Source organism: Geospiza fortis, unplaced genomic scaffold (assembly GCF_000277835.1).
Source record: "Geospiza fortis unplaced genomic scaffold, GeoFor_1.0 scaffold70, whole genome shotgun sequence".
NCBI lineage: Eukaryota > Metazoa > Chordata > Aves > Passeriformes > Thraupidae > Geospiza > Geospiza fortis.
Window position 1 is genome coordinate 6,777,264 of NW_005054317.1, and position 8,177 is coordinate 6,785,440.

General features: G+C 43.9%; 1 protein-coding gene across 3 annotated transcripts in view; it reads right to left on the reverse strand.

Moving 5' to 3' along the window:
- Positions 1–8,177, reverse strand: part of PLXNB1 (plexin B1) — a 55,706-nt gene that overhangs the window by 47,205 nt on the left and 324 nt on the right. The gene's annotated exons all lie outside the window — the stretch shown is intronic.

The window sequence follows — 8,177 nt, forward strand, 5'->3', positions numbered from 1 at the left end:
ATGATATTCTATTTAAACTTCTATTTTATGGTACATTTATAGACTTTATTTATTTTTAAATATTAAGAATGTACTCCAGCCCTGCCTAATCACATATTTAGAAGGCTGGAAGCCTAACCTCCCAGGCTGTTTCTGAATGCAGTATCTCTCATGTTAACATTCAGATACCATCTAACTGAATCCTGACAGTGCAACACAAAAGTTAATGCACACCATGGGAAAGCAAACCCAGGGCCAGAGCCACAGAGCAGAGAAGTGGCAGATTCAAGTTAAGTGCACCCACAGTCCCTCTTTCAGGAACAGCTCTTCCCTGTCTGCCAGCATTTGATGGAAACTCCTCATCAGAGGGAACACAGCAGATCCGTGTGTCGGAACAGCCAAGCCTTGGGCAGAACCACAACTGCTAAAAGTAGGTCAGGACCATCCGTTCTAAGCAGGGAGAAAGGAAAGCTGGAGCACACCAGACTGTTTGGCCAGGTATTACAGAAAACCTTCATCTGGGATTTCATCACTACTTCAAACAGATGTGATTCATATTTTACCAGCCTCCACCTCAAACAAGGCACACCTTCCCAACCACACTGCCCTCCCTGTCATTAGGGGCACCTCTCCCAGCCTCAGCCAGGATCCTCCTGTTCTCAGCTTTGGCTCCACCAGCTACAAAAGCCAGAATCCTGCTCTGCCATAGCTGTTTTGTGCCAATTTCTATAAAGCAGAAATGTCCAGCTGCTTCATCCACAAACAGCCAGGACAGCACATGATCTCCACATAATCTCTTCTGCCTTAGAGTCTATTTTCCTTGGCAGGATGCCCTGCAGAAGGGAGAGAGATCGCTGCAACCAGCACGCGCTTCCCAGAGGACAGGACCGTGACCCCGAACCAAGCTCTCACAGAGGCAAAGGCCACACCCCCAAGGCAAGCTCTTTTTGCATCCAGCCTGGCCTTGGAGCAACCCAGCAAGAGAGGAGAGAAGCTTCAAACATCCTATGAAACTCCTGTGAAAAAGCACCAGTCCTACACTTTCACTCCAAGAGGAAACCCCATGGTCTCCATGCCAGCATCAGCCCTGCAGGTTTGCACAGGGGAAGGGAGAACAGAGGCTGGCCACAGGAGGAGCTCATGCCAGCAGTGGTACAGACCACAGGCAGACACACAAGGACCACATCCCGAGCTCCACCATCCAGGTGTCAAGATGCAAATGAGAAATGTTAAGCACAGTAGCCTGTCTTGAATAAATCATTTTGCTCTGAAGACATTGAGCAGAGCATGGTGCTCTGTTAAAAAAAATTTCTTGACACCCTTAAGTCTCAGACTTAGTACCACATTAGATCTATAAAGAACTAATGTGTCCTGGGTGGACAGGAAGAATTCTTCTTGGTGTTTTCCTTAATTTCAAATAAAATTCACTTTTCTGCCCTCATCTTCTGGAGAACCATACATCCTGACAGCAATTTGACAGTCTTCCCCTCTCACTCCACGAGCGTCAGCAGTTCTGGCTGTAGCCATGCATACAGGCAGTAACATGCAAATACATTTAATGCAATGCAGCCACATGAGTAGTACCTAACCCCTCCCACCCAGAAGAGACAGCAGAATAAACAGAACTCCACATCACTACCACAATCTGCTTGTGGTTTGCCTTCAAACCAAGATGAGGTATATTCTACCTTGTATTACTCAAGTTATGCTAAAGCATTATCAGAAATGACGCTTTGATCAATTATCTGCCATGAATTAGTGCTTCAGCCTGCAAGGTTCTCAGTCATCAGCTGTGAACTACTAGGCTCAATAGTCTAGCAATTAGGTTACACAGGTCTGTTAGATAATGATCCAAACTGAGGTGACCAGACATTTTCTTCCACCTCAGGAAGCCAATGCCAAGGCTTTCATAAAGCCAGTAACAGATAACAAAACACCATGCTGTTCAAAAAGCCTGGGGACCTTCCCAAGCTTGGGAAGCTTCACACCTACATAACACATCTAAGGAACAACAGCTCTCACCACACAAGTGCAGAAGCCTGAACAGGTTGAGTGCAGACCTGAGGGCCAGGATCAACTTCACCCCAGTCTCAACATCTCTGAACAAAGACTGTCCCATGCAGGCTGGATATTTAGTGCTTTCAAATGGAGTCCAACATGGAATGGTGGCCCAGGAACCATCCATGAAGGGCATTCAAGGTGCACATGGTTGAGGAGTCACAGGCTGGCAGCAGCCACGCAGCCTTATTCTTCTACTGCACAGTCACAGCCCTCCATGCCACACACTGCCCACACTTGGAAGTTCTTGTCTCAAGAATAAAATTCAGAGCAGCAGACTGCATATAGAGAGGGGTGAGAGAACTATTGCTGGGCACAGGCCATCAGGCAATGCTCTCCCTTCATACCACAGTGGGTCCACAGCCTGGAGGAGTGAAAATAAGCAACAGCAGAATTAAGTGGCAAAGGAAGCAGAAGCTGGGACCCTGCAAGATTTGGTACTTGGAGAAATAAACCATGCAGAACAAGAGTTCTCCAGTTATTTTGTTAACATGCAGACATCTAGTCATGTCTTATGTAGAACAAGGAACTGTATAACAAGAAAAAATTCCCAATAAGAAATTTTATACCTTCAAGTGGCTATACAAACATGAGTTTCTGTTCACTCAGATTAAGGAGATCCTAACTTTTTCTGGCAAAATATTTGAGCTCCTGGTTCAGGGCTGAGAAAACTTCTTTGGTGCTGTCCTAGAGGCACAAAGGTTCAGAACCAGCTACCTGCTCATGAGAGCCATGAATTTTAAAGACTTTTTGGTTGAGACTGTTCTTCATCTAGTTTGCTACCCTCCCACCTGTTCAGTCTGACAGCCACTGGCTGAGCAGGACTGACTGGCTCATCCTTTCCCCTTTCAGAGAAGCCCAGACCTTCACCCTAGGGCTGCAGAGATGCACTAAACAGGTCTGCAGTGCCAATCTGAAATGCAAACTGCTATGAGCAGGAATTTCAGCCAGTATAACTGGCTGACTGTTGGCATTTCAAGACCATGCTGCCTGCCAGGGTCACCCTTGGGCAAAAAAGTGCCCAGGAGACAGGAAAACCAGATTTACAGTAGTTAGGAACAGCACTGAGTTCTACAGCTGAGTGGCTGCTCCTCTGCTAGAAGGAACAGCTAGACAGAACAGAGAGGAAGAAAACAAGGGAGAAGTATGCACATCTGTGCTAGAAGGATAAACCATAGCCTGTGGTCATCACAGTTCTGTTTGCAGACTGTCCCAGTTCCAGGCAGCCCTCCTCTATCATTTTAAGCTGCGTACTCCACACACATGGCAGGGACTGTGCCTTCCTGTGGGAAAGGAAACAGTTTACTCTGCCACACATAGATAACTAATCAAAACCCCCAAAAGTGTGGCTCAGACAGCACTTTTCAGACTTACACATGGACCAAACTGAGTAATCAGCCACCCAGTGTCAACCCAGGAGTCCACAGTGGGGCTGACACAAATTTAGCCTCGTGAAAAAGTTTTAGTTTAAATCTTCTCAGGGCTTAGTGGGAAATACACTAGATAAAATCATGGATCAGCTAGGAATAGAAAAGATCATACTGGCTAAAGATGGGTTCAAACTAAAACTAATCTGGACAGACTATCTGGAGAATGGCAGACAAGTACAGCACACACAGAAGCAAGCTGAGAGAGAATCACTGCTTGCACCAAGCTACTGATGAAAATAATTGAGAAACTGAGAACAAACCTGGAAAGATACTCTGTAAGCGGGGTAATAACTGAGCACATTGCTTCTCTGCAATGATGAGGCTTGGGTTTGGGATAGAAACTTCTTCCTACATTAGAGTTGACTAAATCAAGATAAAGGGGGAGCAAACAACAGGAAAGGAACTTCAGTCCCCTCCACCTGGATTCTCCCTCAGCCCCAGGTCTGTTTGTAATCTGAGCACCCAACTTCTCAGCCACTCCATGGAGTAATGTTCACTACAGAATACGATATGCACAGAGACTGTTTCTGTATCCTTGGAGAGGGGCTGTAGCTTCCCAAAACACACCAACTCAGTTTTCAGTCATAAGAGCTGCCTCCAAGAATACACAGCACCGTAGTTCCGCTGCCGGTCAGCTCTGCATAGCTGCTCCCCAGGGATCACAGCAGCAAAGTCAGTCAACAAAAAGTTTTAAACCCCCCACTCCCAAAACTCAAAACAGCAGAGACCGCGTCTCTAGAGACAAAATAATAGATAGCCTGATGTTGTTATCTTCCTTCTGAAACTAAAAGTTCAAAGGAACAACCAGGCCTGTTCTGTACTGTGCCCTCTGAACATTTGGGTAAGCATCTAAAACCAACTGCAAGAGCTGGCTTTCAAGGGTGAAGCATCTAGAAGTGAGCCCTGTTTCTGAGTTATTTTTAAATGTTTAGACAGGACTTAAAATAGGACCAGTGTTTTGAGTACTTCTGAAGAGTATGAACCTCACGTAGGCCACGACATTTTTAGTTTGAAAAGGCTTTGGAACAGAGGTTTTACTGTTCATGCATCAGCTTATCACCCATTTTAGCTCAAATTAAGTTAGAGTCCATTACAAAGCAAGAAACATCCTTTCAAAGGAGGAAAATTAACACAAATAAGATGTAGGCTAACAGCAGTAAGGCAGCCTCTGTATCTCAATAAAACCTACCATCCCATAATAGCAGGAACAGCATTTGCCACAGAGAAAAGGGGAAAGTCAGCTTCTCTGCTTACAATATTCATCTTCACACCACTTCTCCTACCTGTGTAGTTTCTAGACATACACTCTCTGCCTCTCTTCAAATTCAAGTCAACAGCCTGCAGCCTAAGGCAGTGCCTTCAGCAAGCAAGAGGTGCATGCTGTACATCACAAGCAGCACAGAACCAACCTAGAACACAAGCTGGGCCAGTCTCTTTTTTTACAAGTTTTATTAGCATCCCCCCTCCCACCCCAGGCTGACAAACCAGGCTGCACTTGTCTGGCTCTGGCCTGAAACATCAGACTGAAGCAAACCCATAGTAGCACTTCACCTCCCTGAATACTCTCCCAGGCTTCAACAATGAGCAGCTCAGGGACTTCTTGGGATAAAGGTGGTTTCTATGCATTTAGTAACCTTCAATAGCTCCTTCTTCTAGAGACCTGCCCCATGTCCTCACATACACACAGATATTTGGCATTCACAACATCCTGTGGTAAGAAGCTTCCCAGGTTAACTGCACACATCAAGGACTAAGTTGTTACTTGGTTTCAAGCTTACTCCATGCAGCCTGTTCATACTTCTAATACAAAAGGGAAAAAAAAAAAAGCTGCTCCCCCTCTAAACTTTCTAGGTGATTCAGGAATTGAAGATAACTCTCATTTATTGTTTTTCAGGTGGAAAAATCCCAACTTATTCTGTCATGCTTTATATGGAAGGTAACACCCACCTCCGTTCACTGTTGCTGCTGTTCTACTTCTAAAAACTGAAGGTACCTCTATTAAATGGCAGTGGTTTTCCTAAAGCTGTAGAAAACTCAACTTCCATAAGAGCTGGAGGAACTAATGTGATGGTTATCAAATACAGCAGGGATTCCCCACTTCTATAGTGAATTGCCCATCGGGTAGCTCTCCGTTAAAACATTCAGCCTAACTCCTTAAACTGAGTTTGTTCAAAAGTAAGTTTACTTTCAAGCCACAGCATTCAGTTCCATCCTTCTTCCACCAGAATAGGGGGTATTTTTAAAAAAACAACTTTCTCTCCCTGTTAGTTCTTCGAAAATACAAATTATCTTATACATTAATCAGCCTGCCCTGATGAAGGGTAGATCCCTCACAAGATTGTGTGCCAGAGCTTTATTCTGTTCTTCATGAACATTTAAATCCAGCAGTTTTTCCTCAAGTAGGGGCACAGTGTTTATAGATTTCCTGATGCTACACAGAACAATATTCTTACCAGACCTTGTTCTCCTGCAGAGTCATATAAGAATATCTGGGTTTGGAGACTGTGTGTATTGTGACTCCTAAAAATCCTGAGTGATTTCTTTCACAAATGCACTAATTGTTTCCCACATTGTTTATGAGATATAGAAGTTTGTTAATAATACATGCTTAGCTGACTAAGCAACCTAAACCTTCCTGTCAGGCTGAAATAACTTTCCTGGCTTTACTCTTTCCTTTGCCAGTTTTACTATTAAGAGTCAAATAAGTGTTTTTCAAAGATGCAGATATGCAGAAGTATAACTGGAATTAAAAAAATATAAAGAAGGCCATTAAAACCCAACAGAACAATATATTACCTACCGTTGCGATACTCAGCGCTAACAGTTTCTTAAAAATATAAACCTACCCCACAATTTAGGGTTTTGAACCACACTCTAAGGGTTTGGAACGAACACCTCACCCCACAAATGGCCCATAACTGGTCCTGATAAAAACAAAGAACCCTTCTCCCAAGGTTCTATGAGCACCTGAGGTGTTTTCGGAGGCAAAGGTGAATGTTTCTCCTGAAGAACTCTTGCCTTGCACACAGCACTACAGTTGTGTGCTTATTCTTAAAAACTGGTGGTGCACAGAAAATAGGGCAGAAAAGCAGTCCCTGAACTGCTAAAAAGGGAGGGGAGGGAAGAGGAGTGAACAAGTAACACTCTCCTAGGTAACACCAAGTCACTACTCCGGCTGCACAGGAATGAAGCTGAGCGCGACTCAGATAATAACCGTAACTCACATTTCAGAAGTTGCTTTGTTCAGACATGATCTTTCACACTTCAAGGTACTAAAAAGCATGTCTTATAGTGCACTTCTGCTGGAGCATTTTTTCAATAGGATCTGGACAGAATCACCTCAGTATCTCAAAGAATACAACAACATACAGTCCTCTGGCCTCCTTATGATCTTGTATTTTTTTATGTACCCTGAAAGCATGGATCCAGAACAGACTGGACTGAATTCAAGTCATCTCAAGTACTTACTCATTCCCTATTTCATACTGCTTTGATTTAATGGCTTTACTGGAACCACCCAGAGCAATGCAAAGCTGAGGCAACCAGACTCTCCAATCTTTGTACATTTTGTTACACGTATTCAGCATTTATTCTTGGATGCCCCAGATTGAAAGAGATTTTCTGCAAACTTGCTTTTTATTACTTAAGAGTTCCATCCAGGTCTACTGTCAAATTTTCAGGTTGCACCCCAGAGAGGAGTGGGCTGGGGGTTGCTGTCTCATTTTGTTCATTGTTTTTATTTCTGCAGATTTCATTTCTCCTGATGTTAGAGCTGCAAATCCAACAAGCAGACATCCTTCATATGAAGGGCTCTTGTACTCCTAGCGCTCTAACATGATACTCATCTCTCCAGTGCAAAAGTCAGTGACTCATCTGCATCAGCTCCTAGCATCCAGGTGCCAGGGTTTCACTTCCCAGACAGAGGTTCATGCAGATTTGCAGATCTCCAGCATCTCCTTCAGTCTGGGATCTCTGGTGTACCACCCTACATTTGATATTCAAATTCCCATATTCAAATTGCATGTATTCACCTACAGAGTGCTTCACCAGGCAAACTGACAGCAGAGTTGTAACTATCCTGTTTAATAGGAAGCAGCCTGAAAGAATTCAGTTTCAGGGAGACATTTCTCCAAGGGTCTATAGCTGTCAACTCCACAAAGCTCAGCCAGCACAAAGCAGTTCATCACACTCCATGGTGATTGACAGACAGAGATGAACATCACTCCTGCTCCAGGAGTCTGTCTTCAGATTTGGCAACACTCGCTGGCCCACTTCTACTTATAGATCACCATCAGAAACTCATGGTTTTGCTTTGGTTTTTTTGGTTTGTTTCTGTCTATAGGTTAAATTAACTCACTTCTACAGAAAATTCAAAGTGTAAAGGTTAGTTTTTATATTTCAAGTGCAGCACCAGAGTGCCAAGAAGACTTGCAAAAGGTGTACAGTGGCCTGACTCTGGTAGCATTGCAACCCACAATTCCCAATCACTCTCTCAAGAAAGTTGGGGTGAAAAAGGAAAAAATGACAAGCAAATAGGCAACCTCTGGAGTAAATACATGTGTTTACAGCAGAACTCTAAAGAACAGAGCTTCTGTTGAAGAGATGTCCTTCATCCTTCATGGGATTTATGCAGGATTTCCCTGCATAAAGAGAATGTTCCCTTTGCAAAGGGAACAAGTGAACACTCCCACATACAGCCACTCACTCTTT